Below are 26,576 nucleotides of genomic sequence, written 5' to 3' on the forward strand. Positions count from 1 at the left end.
TTATTTATTCTAATAATTTATTCTGAATTTTAGGTTTTAAGGATAAAATGAAAGTTGAAGATGGATATTAGGAGGGGATTTTAAAAAGTAGAAATAATGGGTAGATTCATGAAACCCAGTGAAAGCTTCTTTTTATAAATAAGTCTTGAAATTAGGTAGAGTTAGCACCCATGTCTTCTAAAACATCTTGAAGCCAGTAAAATCCCTTAAGATTATGTGACCAGATTTTTCTCCAACTGCTTTTTATATACTGGGACACTTACCTGTCATGAGCATAATGTATTAAATTATATGATAAAAGATGAACAAACACAAATTCAGTGACTTGGAAATATGCACACACACATACCCACACATGCAGTGAATGAATATTACTAAATTATTTCTGGCTCAAAGAAAGTATCTAAATTACAGTTGCAGACTACTTGGAAAGTAAAAATATTGCTAATGCAACATATCAAAACTTAAATGATACAGCAAAAGCTGCATTCAGAAAAAAAAAAAAAAACCCACAGCCTTAAATACTTTCATTATTATAAAAGAAAGAATAAAATCAATTTAAGAGACCAGAAAAAATACCAAAATATCTAAGAAAAATACAAAGAAACTACAATGATGAAAGCAAAAAGCAATAAAATATTAAAAGATAAATAGTATGAGTAGTTTTACACATTTAAAATCTTGGTTTTCAAAAATATACATAACAAAGAAATGTCTGTAGATAATTAGTCAAGAAAGAAGTGAAATTGTAAATATTTTTTACCATCAGGAGGTACAAAATTCTCAATAAATTTTCCTTACATATTTTTCTAAATAACAGGTAGAGAAACTGAGTAGAGCAAGAACTAGAAAAGAAATAAATTGTTTCCAATAAAGTATTTCAATAAAGATTAGTCCCAGACAGTTGTCTCGGTAAGTTTGATTATATACTTCAATGTGAGATAATTCCATTTCAGTGGAAATTCATCCCAATTCATCTTGAAAATGAAGCATAATATTTGCATCAAATTGTTAGAAAGCAAAACAAAATTAAAGCCACAGACCAATTTTACATAAACAAAACTCAAGCCTTAATAGAAATGATTGTGTGAGTTCCAACACTCAATAAACCATAATTTAACCATTTATGCTGCTACATCTTGAGACAGATGACAAATATTCAAACTATGCCCCATCTTAACCAATTTCATTCTGAGATCTGATACTGGCACATTCTACTTCTACTTACTAAGTACAAGGTTCATTTGATCGCAGGTCGCTTTCAAATTCTGTGTGCAGAAAGGAAAATTATTGGCTCATGTAATGGCAAAGTCCAAGGAACAAATAGCTGCAGAAATGGCTGGATCCAGGAATGCAAGAAATGGCAACAGACAGAGCAACTGCATATGATTATTCAGTGCATACACTGCACATATGCACCAGGCCATACTCTACTCTCAAAATCAGGAGCTGCATTCACCCAGAAGCACAGGACTCCTCCTTTTCATGAAGGTTCTGTTGATTTGCCAAACTGAAACTTGCCTACAGAAGTCACATTTTTCCAGTTATCAGAAATTCTTTTTTATAGGCAGGCAAAGGCCCCATTCACAGGGCTCAGCTTAACTCTCTCCATCTCTTATTTTACTACCGTGTGTGATGGCTTTTGTCTCATACAGGCTGTCTATATAGTAGCTAAGATGACACTAGACAACACTTGCATTGTCCTTGGTGCAGGAAATCCCAAAAGGTAAGTATATATCTGACAATTCTATTTTTTAAATCCCTCGAAAATTTCTCATTGGCTGCACCTGCGTGATGCTACCCAGTTAACAACATTTCGATGATGTAAGTTCAGAGCTGGACAAAGCAGAACTCACTGAAAACTTAGGACGTTGTTACCAAGGATGTAGTTAGGGGTGGTAGGTAAACGAATCTTACAGATCCACTTCCCTTTTCTTTTATTAATCATCAAAATCATGATCATTTTTTGTTCCATTTGCATTCCACTTTACTGGCTGGGTTTTCCTCACAGTTAATGGAAATACCAAATGAGATTTTCTGTAAAACAGTGCTGCATAACAGAGCTACAAACAGGCACAAAGACTGTTTACACAGCCAACTTTTTACACCCTCACACACACACACGGTCTTGATTCTCAACATTGCCAGGTAAAACGATAAGTTTCATCTTGGTATTTTTGTTTGGTCTAATATTTCTTCATTTACAGAGCTATAATGCAGCCAGCTGCTTCTTCGACTGCAGATGCTTAAAACTCTGCCAAGAGAACTTATTAAATTTAAATACGTGGGGGTTTGTTTCGTTTTGTTTTGCTTTTCGTTTATCCTGCAAAATTTTTTTTGTTGTTGTTTCAAATTGTTAAGTCAGATTTTTTTTTTGAGGTTGAAACAACATCATCTGGTTTCGTCTTGATTCTGATTTTGAAAAAGCAATAATTTGTACACTACAGTAATTTCACTCTGGTTTCCAAATTTTCTTTTTAATTGCTGTTCCAATATATTAGGGAAAGGTAAAACTGGATTTTCCTATCATCAGGAGCCCCTAGCTATACAAAATTGTTTTGAATATCCTGCAAGAAATGAAGTAAAGGAATCCTAACCCCGAATTTAAGACTCACCTTTGTAAAGGAAGTCCGCTTTATCCCACACCTAGAGATCTGTGATCCATTTGGAGCAGTGATCTCTTACCACTAGGGACAAAAGCTTTTAGAGTCAAATCACAAAGGCAGGCATCACTTCACAGTCAAAAGACAAGTGGCCCATTGGGTGTGTGTGTGTGTGTGTGTGTGTGCATGCACGTGCATGTGAAAGAGAAGAGAGAAAAAAAATAATCAAAGTCATAAAGTCAGAAGATAAATGCTTGTCATTGTTATGCTTTTAGGATGACTTTGGAGAATCTTAAATATAAGTATTTTCTTTGATTTACCTTATTATTTTATCATTTACCTTAATTGAATAGAAAGCAAAGATAGCTAATTAAATTTTCAACTCTAGGAAACAAAAATGAAAATAAACCTCACTGTGGGAAAAGACTGCATGATACAATGTTAGTGAAGGCATAACAAAGAGAGTAAGTTAAATGCTGCCTTCAACTGACCCTGAACTTATTTCTGAGCATCAAAATGTCCAGATCTGTGCTGAGAAAAACCAGTGTTATAAAACGAATAGAAAGTAAAATCTCAAGTTGTCTGTTTGCTTTGTCCCTAGTATGTACTAAGTCACTTGGCAAATGTCTGTGCCTTCTTTTCTTCTATAATGAAATGGAAAAAACACTGCCTATGTTACCTTCTGTGCCTGAGGTTTGTTGTAAAACTGAAATAAGCTAATAAATGACAATGTTCAAAATTGCAGGGGGCTAAGACATGAGGAGAGTCAAGTTACATACTTTTCTACAAATGCATTGAAGATACCTCAGTAATACAGAAGAAGGACTGGAGGGGGCTCATTTAGAACTCAAGCACCAAGAGTTTAATAATATTGGGCAAAAAAAGTCCCTTAATATTGTGCATGTTAAGAAAGTATGTAAGTCTCAATGACTTTCTATCAGAGGATGCTGCAGAAATGGCAAAATTTGTGTGACATAAGTCAATTACAATTGATCCACAGGATCAGAGTAACTCCTAGACGCAGCACATTCTGGGCAGTCAAGCACCCTGACCATGCTGCAGTTTCATGGGACTCCCAAATGCTGTCCCTTGCCAGAATCAATTCCTGCTTCAGCTGCTGTCCTGTAGATGGCATCAACACTTTCATTGTGTGGGTGTCATCTTTAAAGCACTTTTCATAAACTTTGCACTATTTGATTCTCACAACTGCTTGTAGAGCAGGAAACAGACTTTTAAAACAAGGAAAATGAGTCCCAGCGAGAGAATTTTGCCCTTGATCATCCAGCTTGTGTCCGAGCCAGAAGTGTATTTTTCATGTTCTTTCAGCCCGTAAGAGAGATCACAGAGCTTTTTTTCTCAGTGATGAAATTTATTAAGTCTATCTTCACTATTTGATATGAATGCATGAGAGAGATGGGTGTTCATCCTTAGAATCCCTCCTCCAGCAATAACAGTGCCTGAGAGATTTCTGGCATTCAGTATGTGCTTGGTTATTTTAATGTTTTAAATGGAAACAGCATTTTATCAACACATTGCCTCATTAAGTAAGAAAAAAGAACAGGCACCACAACTGCCCCAAACGTTTGTTGAACTGAGACTTCCTAAGAAATCTTGGAAGCTGGTTTTCTGGGCAGTAAATTTCAGTTTCATTCTCTCCTGTTTTTCTTCCTTCTCCATCCCTCGGCCCCATTCTTCTGGCGGTAATTTTCCCTCAACAGAAAAAAAAAGGCTGTGGAGCAGTCTGCTCGTATTGAAGAAATGTCTCTGCTTTTAACATCTTGACTTTAGCACAGATTTTCTTTCTCAGAGCTGTCTCTTCCCAGTTTCCCTGGGCTATCTTTGCCTAATTTTTATCACAGTAATTGTCTTGGTAAAAGAACATTCTCTACCTCTGCAAATATATCATGGGATATTTGCTTCTGTTTATACAGATCTTTTCTGCATTGTTATTTATTTGTGTGTGTGTGTATACAATGAATTTTTTTACCGCACAAATCTTTCCAGTTTTCCATCTTTTCAATGAAGCTTATTTAAGACCTGCAGGCAGATTATATCAATGCTTCATCAGACTTCCATTGTCCTGGCAACAGACAATACTCTGAATGGGTCCAAAAGAAAATCACTACCTGCTGATAGCCAGGGTAGATCTCACTTACCAGATGTCTGTTTTTCATTGTTGTGAACTTGTTTAATTTCTGCACCCAGCAATGAAAGTGTTTTGATCCTTCAAAGCAGGATGTGCTCTGTACCAATTGATTTCAAATGGCCTCTCTTTTGACTGAATTTTTATCTTATTTGGTTGAACGACTTTGTTTCATTTAAACCTGTATTTATGTGGAAAATTCAAATAATGCATTCCAATTTGCATTTCAAAAAAAGAATCTTTGTGTTTATGAAATCACTTTTGAGTTGCAATTACGGTTATTTGTCTCTGGGATATACAACATGTAATTGGGTCAACACCGTTAATGAGAGACTAGTGATATTGTTAATGAATTACTACTGATAGTTTCAATGTTTCGTCCTCAGCAGGTGGTAAATACAGTATGTTAAGATAGATAATTATGTTAATTTTTCAAATATTCACAGACCAAAGAAGTCATTAAAAACATGCATCTATGAGGTTAAAAGGTACAAATACATGAAGTCAAGGTTAAAAGGTACAAATACATGAAGTGAACTCTACCTTTCCCCAAAGGGCATTAGTTTGTCCCTCATAGAAACTTTACTGTGTATCTCAGTGTCCAGTTCCTATTAACGCATAGCTCTTCAAAATAGCAAGAAGGCCACTTTCAGCTGGTTTTGGGTGCTGTCAACTTGGGCAAGTATCGTTTTAACAGTTGGCCTTGAATGCTTAACTTTGTAGGATGAACATCGTTCGGGTATTCAACAAAATCTTAATTGTTCCATCCTGAGAAAGTCATTGTGTGGAACACTTAAAATAACAAATAGGCTGTTTCCTGCTAACAAAATGTTTACAAACCATTAGAGAGGCAAGATGTATATACGTGAAATAGTTGGCAAGGCGTAAGTACCAACTATGTAGTGAAAACAATAAGGAACTTGAAAGAAAGAAAATGTGGACAGGAGTAGGTAGAAAAGGCTTTATTAAGAAGGAAGTTTATATCAGTTAGAGATGCTTTTGATGCTTTTGCTTGAAATTACAGAATGCCTAATTAACAGTGGCATTAATAGTGAAGGCATTTAAATCTCTCACATATAAAAAATTTGAAATTAGGAAATTCTAGGTTTAGAGCAGCAGCTTAAAGGTGTCATCAAAAACTCAAAATCCTTCCAGTCTTTTCTGCTTTCTTCAAAATGTCAGTAACATATAATATATGGGCACCAGATAACTTCTGCAGCTCTGCTCATTGCCTCCTCAACTATAAGCATGCCTAGCAGAAAAAGAATGGGGGAAAAAGAAACGTCTTCTAATCCTTTTTTAGAAAGGAAGACAAAAAAATCCCCACAATCTGCAACAGACTTTTCTTCACATCACATTGGTGAGAACTGGTCCTATGTTTTCCCTCTGAAGCAGCCACTGGGAATGGAAAATAAATCAGGATTGCCAAAAAGGCTTAGACCAGCCACAGACAACTGAGTTGCACCTGGAAGATCTCGGGTCCACAAGCAACAAATCAGGATCAGGATCCCCGTTTGAAACAAAAAAGAGGGCAAGTGCTAAGCTGGGAACCAAAAACGGAGTCAAGGCTTCCCTTTCCAGACTGTGGTTTCCGTAGGCAGAAAGGAAACCGGAGGCTGGAGGGCTGAGGCTGGAGTGGAAGTAAAGCACTACGTGTTCTGCAGTCAAGTTCCAAAGCTGGTTTAAGAAAAACAAACACAAACAATAACTATAGTTTTGAGGAAATGCAGGTGAGGAAATACTAGAGAAGCTTCAGGTGGGTTTTGCAAATTACCTCTTGGCTTAGGATACTTTTGTCATGCAGTGGTTGCAATCACTCTCAGATGATCATGTTGAAGTAGCTCAGAACGCCAAATGTTACATCTGAGACAGATTTACCTAGATGGCTAGATTCTGCCAGCGAATCATCAACTTTTGGCCACGTTAACATCACTGGCCCATACCAAAACATTCATCAGAATTACTAGGATAGCTTTCCAAGAATAAGTATTCCCAGACCCTACACCACGCCTTCTGAACCAAACCTCAAGAGCTGGTCCCATGTACGTCTCCCAGAGTGCTGTTAAGGCCATAAAAGCCAACAGATTGCTAGTGGTGGCACTCAGTTTTCATCAGGCTATACCATGGTTACAACCCCAAACTCTGAGTGGATCACAACGAGGGTTTATTTCTTACACACAGTATACGTCGGCTGTGGGTTGAGTCAGTCTGTGGCTCTGTTGCATGTTTCTTCTACATGCTGAGGATTGAGTCCAGTGTTTCTCAACCCTTTTTTACTCTTTTTTATATCTGTTTATGTGTTTTATGTACATCTCTACTCTGGTGTGTGTGTCTGTGTGTGTGTGTGTGTGTGTGTGTGTGTGTGTGTGTTGTTTTTTTTTTTTTTTTGGTTTTTTTTTTTTTTTTTTTTCCAATTCCACCCAAGAACCAATTATACTCCATTGAGACCAGTATGATCCACATTGCAAATCTATACTCAGGGATGAAAAAGTAGCCTCCCTCCCCATCTCATGGAAAGGAGAAAATCCTGGTGGGTAAACCATGCAATGCTCTCAGAGGTTCTGCTTGAATATGGCCCATGTCCTGTCTGTTCATATTCCACTGGCCAAATCAAGTCACGGGGACATGCTTAATGTTAGTGGGGTCATGAAGTATTCTCCTCCCATTAGGAAGCAATGGATGTTATAAGATAAATTATAGGAATGGCAGATAATCATTTGGATCAGTAACACAGTCTACCACCCTACGTGTCCTTAAGTGGAGATGTTGAAACAAAATAGAAATTCTTATTTGCATGTTCCCATCAGAGCCGTTATCTATCCATCTACCATACCAATAAGATGCTACATGTCACATCACATCAAGAAAAATGTAACCAGAGTGGGGATAGGCAACTATCATGCTAGCACAGTTTGGGTAAAAAAATAAAACTGAAAGAAGGTAATATTAAAGGCCAAAAAAAAAAAAAAAAAGATGATAGTCATCACTTGGGCTTATATGATACAATAGGTTTGAGAAAGAATAGAATGCTAGAACTAGAAATACCGTAAAATTTGGAAGAAACAATCATAGAACAAATAAAAGAAGGTGTCATTTTATTCACTTGCAAAATATTTACTATAGTTGTTTGCTAATTCTTTTTTTTTTTTTTTTTGAGACGGAGTTTTGCTCTTGTTACCCAGACTGGAGTGCAATGGCGCGATCTCGGCTCACCGCAACCTCCGCCTCCTGGGTTCAGGCAATTCTCCTGCCTCAGCCTCCTTGTGTGCTAATTCTTAAGTTCATGGTTAAGAGCAGGTAACAGAACTATCAACCAGGCACTTCATCTTTACTCAGATTATAGCCTAATATAAGAAAAATTGGCTCTTTTTTCCAAAAACAAGAAATTTTCAAAATTATAAAAATATTTTTATTAATCATCTTTGATCTCAAAGATATGAGGGACAAAATAACCTCTACTCTTTTTACTTTTTGTTTATTTTCTAATGACAGAATCACATGATGAAATGCAGAGAAACATGCATTTGTTGACTCTCATCAACCTATCATTGTATAACTGACTTTCAGTCATAGACTACCTCAGACACTGCTATCTACAAGAGACTCTTAAAAGAGATAAATATCCAGGTTCTTAAGCCCTTCCTTATCACTTCCAATGTATGGCCTTTTTCAAAGTCACAAGTGTCCCTTATTGGTAGTTTACAGACTTGGATAAGAAAATGGCCCAAAGTCTAGAGTAAATATGTAAGAAGGACAAATGAGCAAGTTCTTTCCTAGTCCTAGGGCCACTATAATTGTGCCAAAACTTTGCAAGAGTTCTCTTTCGCCTCAACTTCCAAAATCTCTCACTGAAGCAAGATGTATGTGTAGGAATCAGTTTCTTTGTGGACAGGACAATAGTTGCATTGAACAAGAAATTCTTTTTTAATGGGACTTTAAATTTGAATACTTGCAGGAATTTTAGCAAATATTTCCTAAAATGCATTAACAATGATAAAATCATTTCCTAAATGCATTAATAAATAAATGGTAATAAATGATCAGTTAGCTCAATTGTTACCTTCTCTGAGACATGGAGAATGAAATGTGTGAAGAAGGTGGAGGCACTAAAAATATTTACCAAGGCATCAATTCATTACTGTAACCAATAAGCAAATTTACACATCATATTTCTCTCTCTTCTAAATATATATTGAGTTCTAGCATTGCTCTCTATTCTCGCTGTTATTGCTGTATTCCAGGCTGACATCATCTGCTTTGAAAACAATCTACAAGCAAAAAAAAATCTTCCATTTCCACTCTATTCTCGCTCCATCCCACATAGCCAAAGTGATCTTCCAAAAATGTAAACCTATTCATGACGCTGCTCCTCCACCATCTCCCCAAAATAGTTTCAATAGGTTACAGGAATCTCAGGACCAAGGACAAAGTAATAAACATCATTGCTATGGCTGGAGCATTTGTGTTCCCCCAAAATTTACAGGTTGGAACCTAATACCCAATGTAGTAGTATTAAGATGAAGCCTTTGGGGAAGTGATTTGGTCCCTTTTGAATGAAAATAGTGCCCTTATAAAAGAGGTTGAAGGAATTCCCTTGCCCCTTCTACCATGGGAGGATGCAGCTAGACGGCAGAAAACAAGTGCTCACAGACACCAAATCCACTGACGCCTTTACCTTGAACTTTTTAGCCTTTCAGTTGTGCTAAATTTCTGTTGTTTGTTCATAAACAACCCCGTCTAAAGGCATTTCGTTATAGTGACCCACAAGACGGGTGGTAATTTGTCTGCTGCTTTCCCTCTCCAGTTTCATCTCCTATCCAGTCAGTTCTAGAACTCACCATCTTTGCTCCCAATTCTTGGCTCTTGGTTGACTATTACATTTCATAGATCATTTTTCCCTCTTTCTATCCCTTCTCAGTTGGTGAAACTCTGTTCGTGTGACCTTTCTTTTAGGTTTCTGCTTCCATGTTGCTTCCACTTAGAAAGCCTTCCCTTACCATCCTGCTAAGACCAAAAGAGATGCCTCTTGTATGTTTTTATTGCATGCTAACTGCTCATATAGCCCTTATCATACTGCATTGTCACTGCCTACCTCCTTATCCATATTCCCTCACAAATACACTCCCTTCAGGTTATAAACTTAATGCAGACACAAACCATATCTGTACTGTCTCACTGTTCTGTTTCCAGAACCTAGTATAGTACCTAGAACATAGTCTTTATTAGTGAATATTTATTTAATAGTTAAGTGCTGGTTGGCATTTGGTTCTAGCCCAGTAAGAAAAATGGATAGAGCTAACCCATAGCCGTGAACATGGAATTAAAGGTTTTATAAAACCTGGCAGCTAGAGGGAGCTATGAAGAGTCTGACATTCCAAGCCATGGTGCTGAAAGCAAAGCGAAATTGATTCCAAAGCCAAGTGTCTCTGATAGCTGCCAGACAAAATGCGAGGGCCAGGTTTGAGGAGCAGAGCTATGAGTGATCACCAGAGGCAAGTGACTAAAAGAAGAGACACCTTGCAGCATACCCGTCATGACCTAGGCAGAGAGTGAGGGTGGAGCAGATAAAAGCACATGGGCGAGTCGGACAGCATGGAGATCTGAGACACTTGGGAGCTAAGAATGACACAACTGTCCACTAAATCCAGCCCCCTTGAAAGCTTGAGGTCAAACTTTAGTTAAACATTCTCCTATGATTTAGCCTTTTCCTTTCCTAAGTGTCCAATGGAAGTTTTTTAGTGAAAGACAAAGCTTTTCCTGAAAAGTCTGTATTTACTGGAGTACTCCCACAAAAGCCAGCAAATAAACAAGCTATGCATCTTAGTTTGTATAGACTTAATAGTTCCCAAGCTTTAACTGGTATCATTTCATTTAAAACATTTTTATAGGTACATAGTAGGTATACATATTTATGTTGTACATGAGATATTCTGGTACAAGTATACAATGTGTAATCACATCAGAGTAAATAAAATATCCATCACCTCAAGCATTCATTTCTTTGGGTTATGAAAGTTCCAATTGTTGCCCTCAGTTATTCTAAAATCTACAACAAATTATTGCCAACTGTAGCTGCCCTTCTGTGCTATCAAAGAGTAGTTGCTATATTCTCACTCATTTGCAGGAGTTAAAAATTAAAACAATTGAACTCATGGAGATAGACGGCAGAATGATGGCTACCAGCGACTGGGAATGGTAGTGGGGCAGAAGTAGGAAGTAGAAATGGTTAATAACCACAAAAATATAGTTAGATATTACTTCGTTTTTTAAAAGCATACCCTAAATGCGCAAAATGCAGCACATCCAAACAATGGAATACTACTGAGCTATAAAAAAGAACTATGACTCAGGCCATGCTTGCTGGCTCACACTTGTAATCCCAGCATTTTGGGAGGCCCAGGCAGGCAGATCACGAGGTCAGGAGATGGAGACCATCCTGGTTAAAACGGTGAAACTCTGTCTCTACCAAAAATACAAAAAATTAGCTGGGCGTGGTGGCACGCGCCTATAGTCCCAGCTACTCGGGAGGCTGAGGTAGGAGAATTGCTTGAACCTGGGAGGCAAAGGTTACAATGAGCTGAGATCATGCTATTGCACTCCTGGCTGGGTGACAGAGAGAGACTCTGTCTCAAAAGAAAGAAAAAAAGGAACTATTACTGACACAGACAACAACATGGATAAATTTTATATGCATTATTATGAGTTAAGCCAGACACAAATGGCCACTGAGGGGAAAAATAATAACTTTTTCAACAATAGGCTTTGAGTCCAAATGGGCTCCTGGAACAAGACAGATTAACAAGAGACGAACAAACAGAAGTTTATGAATATGTATATTTTATGTGTGCATGGGAGACACACAGGGAATGGGCAGTTCTCCAAGAGGTGACTTTGAATTTCAGCTTATATCACATCTTCAACAAAGAACAGTAAATTTTTAGAGAAGTGACCAGACGAAAGAAAATGACTTTGAGTCTTCTCTTCAGGGGTGGCAACTTGAGGGAAGGCAAAGAACTGGTAGTTAAAGCCTTTTTGAAAAACAGGAACTCCTTCCTAACTCATTTTATGAGGCCAGCATCCTCCCAATGTGACAGAGACCAAAATGTGACAGAGATACAACAAAAAAGAAAACTTCAGGCCAACATCCCTGATGAACATCAGTGCAAAAATCCTTAATAAAATACTGGTAAACCAAATCCAGCAGCATATCAAAAAGCTTATCCACACTGATCAAGTCAGCTTCATCCCTGGGATGCAAGGCTGGTTCAACATATGCAAATCAATAAACATAATTCATCCCATAAACAGAACCAATGACAAAAACCGCATGATTTATCTCAGTAGATGCAGAAAAGGCCTTTGATAAAATTCAACATAAAATAAAACTCCCAGTAAACTAGGTAGTGATGGAACATTTCTCAAAATAATAAGAGCCATTTATGACAAATCCACAGCCAATATCATACTGAATGGGCAAAAACTGGAAGCATTCCACTTGAAAACCAGCACAAGACAAGGGTTCCCTCTCTCACCACTTCTCTGGTACCATCTTTAGGCTGATAAGCATTCGAAGATGTCTTCAGTGCTTAACCTTTGTTCGTCCTTGTAGACAGGAGGGAGGGATACCTTTTGTCTTTGTCAACCTATGTCCTGTTTTCAGGAAAATAGCTGAAGGGCAGAGAGCTTGTATTAGACTCTAAGAGAAAGAATGTAGGAAGGGAAAAAAATTCCCTTCACATGTATGAAATATGCATTAAAGTACTATTATTCCCATTTATAAATTGGTGAACTGACTGAGAGGTTAAAAATTACTCACTTGAGGTTGCATGTCTAATTAATGAAGAGTCAGAAATAAAATCGTAACATTCACCAGTCAAAGCAGTCAGATCCATGTCATGGTGAACAGAGCCCTCAGCTTAGCACTGGTCACCCACCTGTATCTGACTTTTACATTGGGAATATGTTCTTTGACCATGAGTTATTATTTAACTTTTCTGGGCTTCATTTGCCTTGTTCATTAAATGGACATGATGTCTACTCACAGACATTTGATATTTTATGTAAAAATATGTCTTAGCTTGGGTTGTTGTAACAAAATATCAGAGACTGCGTGGCTTAAGCAATAGGCATTGTTTCTCATAGCTCCGGAGGCTGAAAACTCAAAGATCAAGGTACTGGTAGATTTGAACTCCGTTTCTGTGAGGACTGAGGATCCTATTCCTAGCTTGCAGATGCCAACCTTCTCACTGTGCCCCCTCATGGCATAGAGGGAGCAAGCTCTGGTCACTTCTTCTCCTAATAAGGATGTTAATCCCATCATGAGGGCCCCACCCTCATAATCTCATCAAAACTTAATTAGCTCTTAAAGGCTTGATCTCCAAATACCACTGGGGCTAATAGCTCCAATATATGAACTCGAAGGGACACAAATCAGTGCAAATCAATCAGTGTTTCCTTCCTTTCTATCCTTTTAGAGTCCAGTACAGACCAGTGCATAATGAGTGGATGGACTAGAAAAAAATTTGCTTTTCACCTCAGAGTATTTCCTGGGGGGAGAATCAGACAGAAAGTGCAGACTGTTGTCATCACCCTCCTCAGATCCAACAGTTGCTCTTTCATGCAACATTAACACACAGAGTCTGCAGTTTTATTCCTCATGCTTTCACTACACCAGAACTAGATTTCAGATGATTATCAGATGAGTTCTTAACAAGATCTTTACTGCTCCTCATTTCTAATGCCTAATACATTGCCTGGCATGCAGTTGGTGCTGAATAAATATCTGTGGGATATAGAGATGGTTGAATGTTTATAGTCAGTTTATTGCATTTTATTTGTTCTATGAAAAAATATTTTATGTTTGATATTTCTGTGCAAGTGAACATAACTTTCAGAAATAAAGATTTACATACAGCTAACTTAGGAGAAGTGATTATTGCAGCCTGACCTAGAAAGCAAGGATAAAAACTCTCAAACTTGACATTTAGCTTACCTTAGACCATTAAAAGAAATACTGCAAAATCTTTTACAGAAACACTAAATCATTAGAGAAAAATAAATGCAACAAGTGGAAATGTATATTTGTGTCTTGTTCATCTTTGTTCCTCATTTGTCTGCATTTCAAAGGTCATGGCCTTTGATCTGTGCATGACACATTCACACCTGAAGATCCTTTGCATCTGACTTTTTTCTATTTTAGCACATTATCTCTTTTTATCACAAATTTTATTGTGGTAAAATACACATAATATAAAATTTACCCTCTTAGCTAATTTTAAGAATACCATTCAGTTGTATGAAATACATTCCTAATGTGAAACAGCCATGTCCACCATCCACCTCCATAACTCTTTCATCTTATAAAACTGACACTCTGTACCCATGAACAATAACTCTCCATTCCCTCCTCCCCTCAGTCTCTGGCAACAACCATTCTATTTAATGTTTCTGTTGGTTTGACTACTCTAAATATCTTATATAAATCGAATTATACAGTATTTATGGATTTTTTTGGTGACTGATTTTTTTCACTTAGCGTTATGTTCTCAAGGTTCATTCATGTGTGACATATGTAAGAATTTCCCTCCTGATGCTGGATAATACTCTATGGTATGTAGACACCCTATTTTGTTTTTCAGGCATCTGTTGATGGAACTCAGATGTTTTAGCTATTACGAATAATGCTGCCATATACATGGGTGTACAAATACGTTTTCAATATTCTGCTCTCAATACTCTGCATTCAGTTCTTTTGGGTATATTACTAGAAGTAGAACACTGGATTATATAATTCTGTTTTTAATTTTAAAAAAAGTTTAATACTGTATTTCACAGTGTCTATACCATTTTACATTGCCACCTGTTAATGGAGCAAAGATTCTAATTTCTCCATATCCTAGCTAATATTTGTTATTTTTCTGATTTTCTGATAGTAGACATCCTAATAGGTGTCAAGTGGTATCATGAGTATTTTTGATTTGCATTTTCCTAATGATTAGAAATATTGAGCATTTTTTCATGCGCTTATTGGCCAATTTTGTATCTTCTTTGGAGAACTGTCCATTCCAGTCCTTTGCTCATTTTGGAATTGGGTTGTGTTTTTTTCTTCTTGTTGTTGTTGATTACTTTTTTGGGAGTTCTCATATCTTCTGGATATTAATTCCTTATCAGAAACATAACTTGCTGATATTTTCTCCCATTCTGTAGATAGTATTTAACTCTGCTGATAGTATCTTTTGATGTACACATTTAAAAATTTTTTTATAAAGTCATATTTGTCTATTTTGTTGTTATTGCCTCTGTCTTTTACGTCATATCCAAAAACCACTGCCAAATTCAGTGTCATGAAGCTTTTGCCCAATGTTTTCTTCTAAGACTTTTACAGTTTTAGGGCTTACCTTTTTTGGTCTTTGATCCATTCTGAGTTACTTTTTGTAAATCTTCTTAGGTTAGAGTCCAACTTCATTCTTTTGTATGGAGATATCAGCACACTATCTTTCAACATTTTAATTGTAGAGTAAAATATGAGAGTGTATCCAATCTATAGGAGGAAGCCCAGCCATGACTCTTGGATTCCTTAACTTCTGGATGCAAGTTGGCGTAACTTCCAATAGCCAGCACTTTCACAGTTGTGAGAGCATAGCCCAGGGCTGCCAAAGCCCATTTGCATGCAAGCAATATAGACCAGAATTATCTAGGAATTAGCATTCCCCAGGACAGCTCTTAACCAGTAATAAACAGGGTGGCAATATACTCCATCTCTCATCCCTTGATCTGGATAATTCTGGGACACTTTCCAGCATTCCGCTATAAGATTAAGATCCACTGTGTAAGTATGGTAGCTGGCTCAACAGTGTACCTTTTACTGGCTACCCTCCCTTCCCTCTCTCACCTCTCCCCCTGCACACCCTGTAGATGTTTCTTATATCTCCCATTAAACTGTTTGCACTTGAATCCTCACATCAGGCTCTGGATCTGATGGAAACCAAAGTAAGACAAGGAAGAAGAAAAGAGAAATCAGGAATAGTCTATGGAGAGCCCTTTCCATGGCTGTACCATGCAGTCTTCTTTCCTTAGCTATCTTTCCCCTTTCATCAGGATCTCCCCCTAGTGTCTACAAACTTCTAGCTAAGGCATTTTGGGAGAAACGAATGACACCAAAAATGACTGATAATAATTCCCCAGGCTTCCACTTGACTCAAAATCAGCGTCTCCAAATAGGATGCACTGCTTCCTCTAGATAAGAGGAATTCAGAAACCAGAGCCTCTTTTTTATTTATTTTCGGCTCCTGACACAGCAATGGCTAATGTCACCACTGCAATAGATTTCCAGGAGCTTGTCTAATTAATACAAAAATTATAAAGTCAGAGAGTACTTTAGAGGACACTGCGTGAGTCCTCAGACCCATCCATTATGAAGCCCAAGTGATCCCCTTTAACAACAGCAATAAAACTGCCACATTGAATCTCTCTCTTATGCCATAAAGAATTAGAGGGACATGATCCATCCTGTGACACTCATCTTCTCTTTGGCATTTATCCCCATGGCCAGGAAGAAGGTGCATGGTCCACCTGTCAGAGGAGACCCCACTGCGCTCAAACCACTACATTCTCACCCATCCCAAATAGTCAGTCACTCTAGTGGTTTCTAAACGCCAATCTGCCACTCGTGCGTTGTGCAAAGACATTTTCACAAATCCAACAGTAAAACAGAAAAATACATACAATGTGGAGTGTTCTTCAGGCTAGATGCATTCATTTTTTTTAAGCTGTCCCATGTCCTTATGTGTCTCCTCTTTGGTGAGTATCAAAATTTTCCAAATTTTTTATGAGACGATAATAAAAATTTGTTGCTTTTTATTATGTGGTCAAGTTACCCATGTTTGAATTTTTCTAATTGTGTGACATCCAACAGTTTAGGAAACAGTAGCCCATAGGACTGTCTTAAGGCAAAATTGGAGAAGACAAAGTTGGACATGTCACTCCCTGACTAGAGAGCATATCCTTTTAAAGGATTTTGAATTTCCCTCTAGCTCCTGACTACATCCAAAAGGTGTCACTCGGAAGAGCTGCCATTATCTCTTTTGCATCCACCATTGAGAATCCAGTTGAATTCTTCAATCAATAGTTATTAATCAGCTACTAAGTGCTAGGTGCTATAAAAAGAAATGAATATTTCACTCATTTCTAAGATGCCCCTAATTTAATGAGGGAGATAGATCCCTATAAGATAAACTATACAAAAATCTTTGAACAACACTAGAGGAAAACAAAGTTATAGGGACGAAGAAGAGAGAACTCCTCTACAAGATGCTAGGAGCTCCACAGATGAGGGTCCTGATTTATGTCTGTTTTGAACATTTTTCTTTAATAATTTGCTTGAATATATTATTTACAACATACAAGATTCCCTGAAGACAAAGGGAACCATGTTCCAATAAAATGTTACCATCACTTTTGTTTCTATCACTATAATAAGGATGCAGGCATAAACAGATACACATCTATTTAATATATACATCTCCATAGTGACTATTTGATAGAGAATTATATGCAGACTAAGTAAGAAAAGTCTACTTGGACAAAGATGGGTGGATATTATTTCTTATGCAGATAATTTAGAGTGCTTAAAAAAATGTCGATCAGCTTCAATTGGCTAAGCTGGCCGAAGGATAGCATTCAGGTGATTATAGACTTGGTAGAAGTGGAAAATCACTGACTCAACCCAGTGATATGCCCACAGAAAGAAACAATATCTGAGGGGCTTCTACAGGATTTGGCCAAGTTTTAAAGCATAGTTGTTAACGACCAGGAAACAGTACAACAAAACAAAACAAAAATCATATTAATCTAGTATGCTGTTAACTTCTGTGTGTAGGCCAATTCCTGTGCAGCTTTAGGAATATAAAGGCACCTTGCTATGCACATGGGTTTATTTGTTTCTTTTCGTTTATTTATTTGTTTTCTTCATTGCCCTAAAGAATCTTGAAGGGCAATGAAGGAAAAAGTCACTAGCTTATTGCACTAGGTTTAATAAAATGGTTAATTCATCCTTTCAGTACCCTTTTAATTAGATCCATGAAAGTTAGTGTGTTGCAGAAAATTTGTGCCTATTATTTTCAAGAAAATATTTCCATTCTACAAATGATCAATTAACTTGTGGAAAAAATATTTAATTCACCAGTTATCAGAGAATACAAATTAATATAGGAGGAGCTTAAAATGGTTTACCATTTTATAATCAGATTATAAAGGATGAATGAAAATGTTAGTGTTCACTTTGAGAATGTAAGGAAAGAATGTTCTTCTACCATATTCCTAGTAAGATTGTAAATTGTTCCAACTTTCCCAGAGGGTATTTTGGTCCGTATATCAAAAGTTTCAACAAATCCACATATTGTTTGACCTAAAAATTCCACTTGTTTGAATTGGTCCTAAGGAAATAAATGGATATATGCTGCAACTAAAAATAATTTTAAAATACAGCAGTAGGATATTGTATTTGACTACTATGATTTATCCACAAGATAGAATGCAATGCAATCTCTAAAAATACAGATGCAAGTCTATATTTGGTGATGAGAAAAGATGCTCATGATAAATGTAGAGGAAAAGAAAATAGGTTACAAAACAAATATAACGGTGATTCCATTTGAGCAAAAGATATATGTCATACACCCCGTAGCCTATAGGCACACACAAAAAACTGAAGCAATATAAAATAGTAACCATAGTCCTATTATTACAGAGGAATTATTGGTGACTTCAGTTTTTCATTTAAATTTTTTTTACACAGTTACTTGATATATGATAATGGGAGAGGTGGACAGCCAGATGGGGACTGAGCTGAAGGCAAGAGTAGCACAGTAAAATAGAAACAGGCAATTAAGGCTTGGACCAACCCTGTCGTTCCTTAATGAAGCATAAACTGTCACTTTCCCTTTTGAGTCTTCAGTTTCCTCAGATGTAGCATAAAAAAATGAACCAGATATTCTCTAACTCTACTCTAGACCTTTCAGCCCAGGAGATTTAGAATGGGTACTATAACTTAAATATCAAGTGAGACTCAAATCTTGAATTCTAATTACTGGCAATAAAGCCAGAAGATTCATCACAAAGATACCACCAGGATTTATTTATCTCTCAATGGTCTGAGCAGATCGTTTGTGGAGGGAAAGTGGGAACCCTACAGGGAATATAGCATGTTTTAAATCATCAGTGTTGCATTAGGACTCATCACTAAAATTCACTAATATTAGTGCATATGACTAATCACTATTCTTCTCTGAGGTTTATCACTTCTAGGCTAATTCATTGAACTGGTGGAGATAAAAGATCTAGGGGAAAATCCTGAGAAGCCTGTTCAATTTCATGACCCACCAGATTTAAAACACATGCAGTTGGTTACAAGGAGAGAAAATGATCAGACTCCATTCCACCTAGAAGCATTATTAAATCTTAAGTAAAAAGTCAGTGTCTTTATTACCCTACTGTCCCAAACTAGGTCATATAGTTGCACAACACTCCATAATGCGTAACCATTTTCACCACTGACCTGAAGTTGCTGACCTGCAATGAAAGACGACATCAAGAGAAATAAGGTTAAGCCATGCAAGAGAGAATAATTTAATTTTGTAATAGCATTTGTTGAAGTAACGATACCCCAGGGCAGCGGGAGACATTCAAATTTAAATGGCTTTGAACTTACCAAGCAGCTCCTCCTTTCCCCTTTGCTGTCTTTTCCTCTTCCTTCAGGATTTAATTCCACCCATGCCATGCGTAGAGAGCAGCCAACATACCTTTCTTGCCTGTACTTGTCCAGTTTCTTCAGTGTCTCATGGATCTAGCATGCTCATTGCTCAGTTCTGTTTGAAGAATGTATCTGTCTCTTTCCCCCTACTCCAGGCCAGCCAGATAATTTTCATCAATTTATTAAGGGTGAAGTACAGCCCTTCAGACCCCTTCAGTTTCCATCAAATCTCCTCTGTTCTGACATGTTCTTGTTCACACTACAAAAATTCATCTTCAATCATATTCTTCCTTGGCAACTGATAAGCTTAGTATGGCTCTGTTTTATACCTCCAGAATGGAGGCTTCTTTAGGGGAAAGACCATGCCCTATAGTTCTCTGTGTTCCCTGAAATACTTCATAAGTACCTGGAAAGCATTCTGTAAATCTTTAATGAACTCAAATGGATGACAAATAAATGCATATCCATGGTCTAGTAAGAACCCTATGTGGACAAGGCATCAAGCCTAAAAGAAAATGTATATCCTTCAGCCCTCCTAAGAAACACCCATTGGTTGTTGGGGGCATCTCACAACAACGTGTGCGCCAAGAGTGGAGTTAGGGAGTGGACCTGCTGCAGGAGCACAGGGTATCCTCCAAGGCTGCATGTAGAGGATGCAGTTCGTGAGGACTGAGATTCCACACTGGAAAATACAGACTTGAGGGAAGGCTCATTGGACATTTGGTGCCTAAAAACCTGTCACATTTATTAATATCTCCTTGATACCATAGGGAAAGATAGAAGCTGTTTTTTCCCTCTGAGATAAACTCACTTGACTCTTGCAGTGTGGCAATTCTATTCCTGAATCCAGACCTGGCTCTTTATGCCGGACCTTTACTACGGCTGCTAAAAGTAGCTGCAAGGGCAGTTACTTTCCTCCAATCTGCTGATGACCATCTGCTAGTGGATGGACGTGGGGGCTCCAGCCACACGTCCCCAGCAGCTCTCTCCCCTCTTACAGCTGGCTAGGACCCGGTGGGGAACAGAGCTGCTGTTGGATTTGCTTTGCAGCCAACATCATTTGGAGTGAAGATATTTTTAACCTTGCTCAGTTTTCCAAGATGGGAAGCAGACAGTGATACAGACACTGCAATGTATGCTTTGTGGGATTATTGTGGATGCAAACTTGAGACCCGCCTGGCACAGAAGAGCTTGTAGATGAACTCTGGCTATTCCTGACAGCAGACCAGGAATTCTGTGATAAGACTGATACAAAATTGCTCTGATTAAAAATTAGCAAACAGTTCAGTGTCTCTAGCACATTCTCTCTCTCTCTCTCTCTCTCTCTCTCTCTCTCTCTCTCTCTCTCTCTGTGTGTGTGTGTGTGTGTAGAGTAGAAAGGCAAAGATTAATATGTTTGGTCTTGCATTATAGAAGTGTCTTTAGCATTTTACTATTTGAAAAAAATCATGAAAATTATGGCATAAGCAGAATTTTTCAGAAAAAGAAAACACCCAAGGAACATAGTTCAAAACTTAAAGTGATGATCTGTGCAGTATAATCATGGGTATTTTAGATGTATTACTCTTTCTGTATTGATGATTTTTTTATTATAAGCATTCATTAATCAGAAAATCAGAATTAGTTAGAAGAAGAAATCTGAGTTGGCTCTCTCCCCTGCCATAGCTCTTCCCAGATCTGTGACATCCGATTTATTCTGTCGGGACATCTGGTGCTCCTGCACACACCAGCCTGTCCCCAAACATCAGCTGCTACATTCCTGGGTTACTGAGTCAAGCCTTTCTTCTGCCCTCCTGAAGTCTTTGTGACTGAAAAAAGTACTTCAGGACTCAGTCTCTCAAAGTTAGTCCAGGCTCAAAGTTAAATTGCAACCCTTTTTATCTTTTACTGTCATACATGTAAGCATCTAGCCAGGATCCTTCATGTTTCAGCAAACAAAGGGATTGGAACACAGTGTTCACAATTTTCTAGTTGTCTAATCCTGGAAGCTAAAATGTGTTTGCTTATAAAATAAAGGGAAGAGAATCAAAGGTCATGAGCGTGACTGGCTTTCCAGGTCCATGAAAGAGAACAAGGTGACACTGGGTGACATGTAACAGCAGGGCATTAGAAATGGTATAGGAGCATCCAATTGTAATTAACCTTTGGAGCTCCCTGCCCTGTGATATTATAGAGGCTGGTAGCTTAGCTGCCTTTCGAAAATATTGTTGGAAGGTGATGTGAATTCAAACCAGATTCTCAATTACACAGGTGTGCTTAAAAATATTAGTGCTATTCATTTCCCAAACCTAGGCAGAGTGTTTTGGCTGTTAAGAAAGCATTCTAGTCTGGGTGTGGTGGCTCATACCTGTAATCTCAGCATTTGGGGAGGCCAAGGCGAGCAGATCACTGGAAGTCAAGAGTTTGAGACCAGCCTGGCCAACACGGTGAATCCTGTCTCTACTAAAAATATAAAAATTAGCTAGGCATGGGGACACACATCTGTAATCCCAGCTACTAAGGAGGCTGAGGTGGGAGAATGGCTTGAACCTGGGAGGTAGAGATTACAGTGAAGTGAGATTACGCCACTGTATTCCAGCCTGGTTGACAGAGCAAGACTCCATCTCCCCCCCAAAAAAAAGAAAGAAAGCACTCTAAAACTGACATATGCAACTTGGCAGCAAGCTAATTTGTTGGGCAAAGCAGGGACGTCATCGTAGCCAGTCACTTGTATTGTTTAGCACATTACCACTCAGAAACTGCTCCCCTCACACTTTCACATAATTTCGAGAGCACTCTGCGGACCAGGTTATTATCATTCCCATTGTACAAAAATGGAAACTGAGACTCAAGAGTTCAACTTAGCCAGGGTCACACAGCTGGTACCTGGTAGAACTTCAACTCCAGCTGAGATATAGGGACTGCCAATCTCTGGCCTTATTCTTCATGTTAAATCAGCTTCTTATTGGAAGCACCCAGAGAACTTGTAAAGAATAATAATGTCAGGACACTCACTCACATCCCCAATAGGTTCTAGTTTAACTAGGACCAGGGAGTTGTTATTTTTTCTAAGAGCTCCTCAGAAGACTCGAATATGTAGCCAATGCTGACAATCACTGGGTCAGACAAAAATGACCCCCACTGCCATGTGTAACGCACAGAATACACTGTTCCATAAAATGAAGAACCTTCTTCAACAGAGAGGATAGAGACTGGGCTTTCAGACTGGTGCCATGTCTCACTTAAATAGGTGATTGCTTACTTGGCATAATTTGATAACCAACGAGAAAAACTCCCAATCTAAAATGATCCCTCCTCTGTCCCCCGTGTGTCTTAAATAGTGAAGGGCTGAAAGGCTGGTTCCGGATCAGGCTTTGAGAAGTCCCTCTTGGGCCAGGCATTGATCATTTCATTGCTAGATCATTGTCCCAGAAATCCTAATGAAGGGACTGAATGTCCTAGATGGCTGAGGGGCCCTTGAAGATTTTGGAGCAGCAGGATTTTGGTTTCCTATGGGTTTTCAGGATTTTGTTTTTTTCTGATTTTTTGCCAATTAGTATAGAAGTATGCCTATAATTTGACTTTATCTATGACTATGCCAATGTATATTGGCAGAATCCTACTTCTGACATGCCTCTATCCCCATGTCGTTCTGATAAATGTTTAACAATCAGGGCAGGGTTGGAGGCAGAAGACCTGATTTGTAATGTTTGCTAATGCTTGCCGTGTAAATATTCTCATCATGGCCAATTTTAAGATACCAATGTGATGTCTTTAAACACACAGTTGGGAAGAGATGCCTATTTTAGCACACTATTTTATATATAGTATTTATATATAATAATATATAATATTTAATATATATTACATATAATTATATATAATACATACTTATATAGTATATAACATATATTACTATATGTAATTATATAGTATTTAATATATAATAATATAGTATATATATTATTTAATTTAACATATATTAAATGTTTATATATTATATATAATTATATTAAATATAACTCCCTATATATACTATATATATATATATATATAAAATAATGTGCTAATGGGCATCTCTTCCCAACTCCATGTTTAAAGACATCACATTGGTAGCTTAAACACAGATACAATAAATATATAACTTCAAAATATACATAATAGTTAAATGCTGCAAAATAATTACAAAGTGATGAGTATTTGCCTTTTAAAATATAATTAATTTTGTCAGTTTACATAATCTAATTTTTAATGAGGGCTGTTTTTAACAACCAGCTGATACAATTCATGAAAACTTAACAATTGATTTTCAGAAGTCAGTACAATCTGACTCCAGCACATCACTGCCCCACCACTACCGAATCATTAATGTCATTGTTTAAGGGAAAATCTTGAAAGGTTCCTAATGAATGGATATATCATGCTAGAGAAGAACACAATCACACAATAGAATCAATAAACAATTTATAGCAAGTTAATTTGTTATATTGAGTGATTAATCATTTTGCAATGTCCTGGAAGAAAAAGCAAAAAGATAAGAAACCTTATTATCTTTATAAAGAATATGGAAATAAACTAAGTCTCAGTAAGATGCATAGAGCACAGTGACTAATCACTAAATAAATGCCAGTCACTTTACTTTTGTGAGTGGACAAGAAAATTAACTTTTAATGCAATTTTAGTATCTGTTAGACACTATGTCAGCACTTATGAAGGCTGGTGTGATAGCAAGAAGGGCAAGTGGCATACAAGAGTTACAGGAGTCAGAACAGCTTCACCCCCATCCATTGGCTTTGAGTTAGATAAGTGCAACAATTAAGTATATGCCTCACCCAAGTGACAAGAGAGAAAGGTACAGAATGGACAATGGACTTGGAATCTAGGGGAAAGTTGCCACTGTCTGGGAGAGCGAGTAAGGACAGGTTCACAGAGGGAAAATTTAAGTTATATCTTGAAGTCTAAGGAGGAATCTTTTTCACAGTAGTGGGTGAGCCTTTTGGTTGTAAGAAAAGCTTACACAAAAGCTCAGTACAGCCCAGAAGGTATTTGAAAGATCCTTTGATGGAGACGGGGCTGTGTGACGGATAAGTGCAATAGGGAACACTGGAGAGGGTCTTGCCAAAGAGTTTAGACATATCCTGTTGGTCATAAAGCCTTCAAGGAGAGGAGAGAAATTTTGAAATATGTTTGAGAAGACGATTTTGGCTACCCTAAAAGAATTATCGCAAATGCCAACATTAAACTTGCTTAGTAGGTGGGGCAGGGAAGACCTCATTAAAAGGCAATTTTAACTGTCTGAGTAATACATGGGAAAGACCAGAATTACACCCTTACTGCCTCTCAAAGAAGTATAGAAAGGGCAGACTGGAAAAATATTTGGAGGATAAAGTAAAAAAAGAAAAAGAAAAAAAGAAAAGTTGATGACTGATAGATGTGAGTTGGCAGCCATAGGAATAGAAGATGATTCAGAGGTTTCTAAATTGGGTAATGAGGTACGTTATGATATTAATGAAACAAGGAAAGCAGCAGAAGTAACAAGTTTGCAGAAATAGCGTATTAAAAAGCCCAGTGTTAAATCTCTAAACTCAGCAAGTGCAAAGACTTAGATTGTCTCTGTTTCAACTTCTACTTTGATTTGTGATCCAGTAGTCTCTTTACTCCAGATCAAGAAAAGCAAATAGAATAATATATATGAAAGTGCTTGGAGAAAAATCTATGAGAACATATGCAAATAAGAACCCTCATTACCATTTATTCAGAGTAAATTTATTATGTCCTGATCCCAGGATCCTAGGAGCCTGTGCCAAAGTGTTCCTGCATCCAGCTTTCTTTCCTCCAGACCAGCAGCTGGGAGAGAGAAAATAAAGGGGTAGCATTATGGAGTAGTCATCTTTCCTTTTTATCTAGAAAAGCATTAGAAAAATATTTATGGGGACTAGACTGAAGACAAGGAATCAGAATCTGCTTTCTGTGGCAGAGACAGGCTGCCAGGCAGGCCATAGAAGAGCAGGCAGGAAGCCAGAGAAAGGCTTCAGAATAAGGTTCCCCTATTTTGGGTCAGGATGTAAGATGGACTCATCTGGAACACAGATGTAGGCTGAGGGCTGAACAAAGAACACAACCAAGAGCAAGGCAGGAAAAGGAAAGAGGAAATAGGAACTTAGATGGAATAGACTTAGGTGATAAAACCATGAAACACAAATAGAACACAGGCTAAGACGGCTAGTAAACTCACAGAAGTAGTAGGTAGCAAGCTTCTCTGCTGAGATCAAAGGCAGCATTCAGAGAGATGGGTACCCAAAGAAGCAGCTCCCACAACACATGCCTGTCTTTAGCAGAGGGCTGTGGGATTCTCTGAGAAGTTCAGTTCAGTTCTAACAAACAACAGTCATGAGAGGAGGCCTGTTTCCAGTGGGACAGAGGCTTTCCCTTTGGTTCAGGAATTTCACCAAATATAATGAGTCACCTTTGAATGGGTGGACTCTCTGGGTCACTAAAGTCAGAGCTGCTGAATTTATTTCCCAACATTGGGCCAGAAGTCCTAGCCCTGGGGTTTTTATTATCAAGACTCTGATGTTAATGAGGGTAATGACACCAGGCAGAAGTTATAGCCCTAGCAATTTTCTTGTACATGCAGGAGTTCACTACAGGATTGCTGCCTTGAAAAAAAATTTAAGCAAAGGTCTTTCCCAATTTCTTGGGGAGATTAGGATCAATATTATTAATATACTACCCCTAAATCAAATATATCATATTTTCATGATTAAGATTATATAATCAAATCCAAATCAATTTCAAGACCTTACCAACTAAATCCATGCTCTGTAGGAACCAGCCATGCAACCCTGACCCCCCAAAAGACACTTCTACTCCCTGGGTCTCTGGCACAGATGTTAGTGAAATGAAGAAATAATGTCACAGCACCCCTGAGTGTCCTTCTAGTTTGTTTAAGGAATATAAATAAAGCCAGCAGGATTTGAAATGAAAGTAATTATGTTTTGTGTCTTTATTCAACCTGTATATGCTAAACACATGGCCGTGTGTTGAAAGAGATATTAAATCTCACAGGCAAATTACAGAGAAAAGAGCCAACATTTTCGTG

Source organism: Saimiri boliviensis, chromosome 13, assembly GCF_048565385.1.
Source record: "Saimiri boliviensis isolate mSaiBol1 chromosome 13, mSaiBol1.pri, whole genome shotgun sequence".
In the NCBI taxonomy this organism is placed as follows: domain Eukaryota; kingdom Metazoa; phylum Chordata; class Mammalia; order Primates; family Cebidae; genus Saimiri; species Saimiri boliviensis.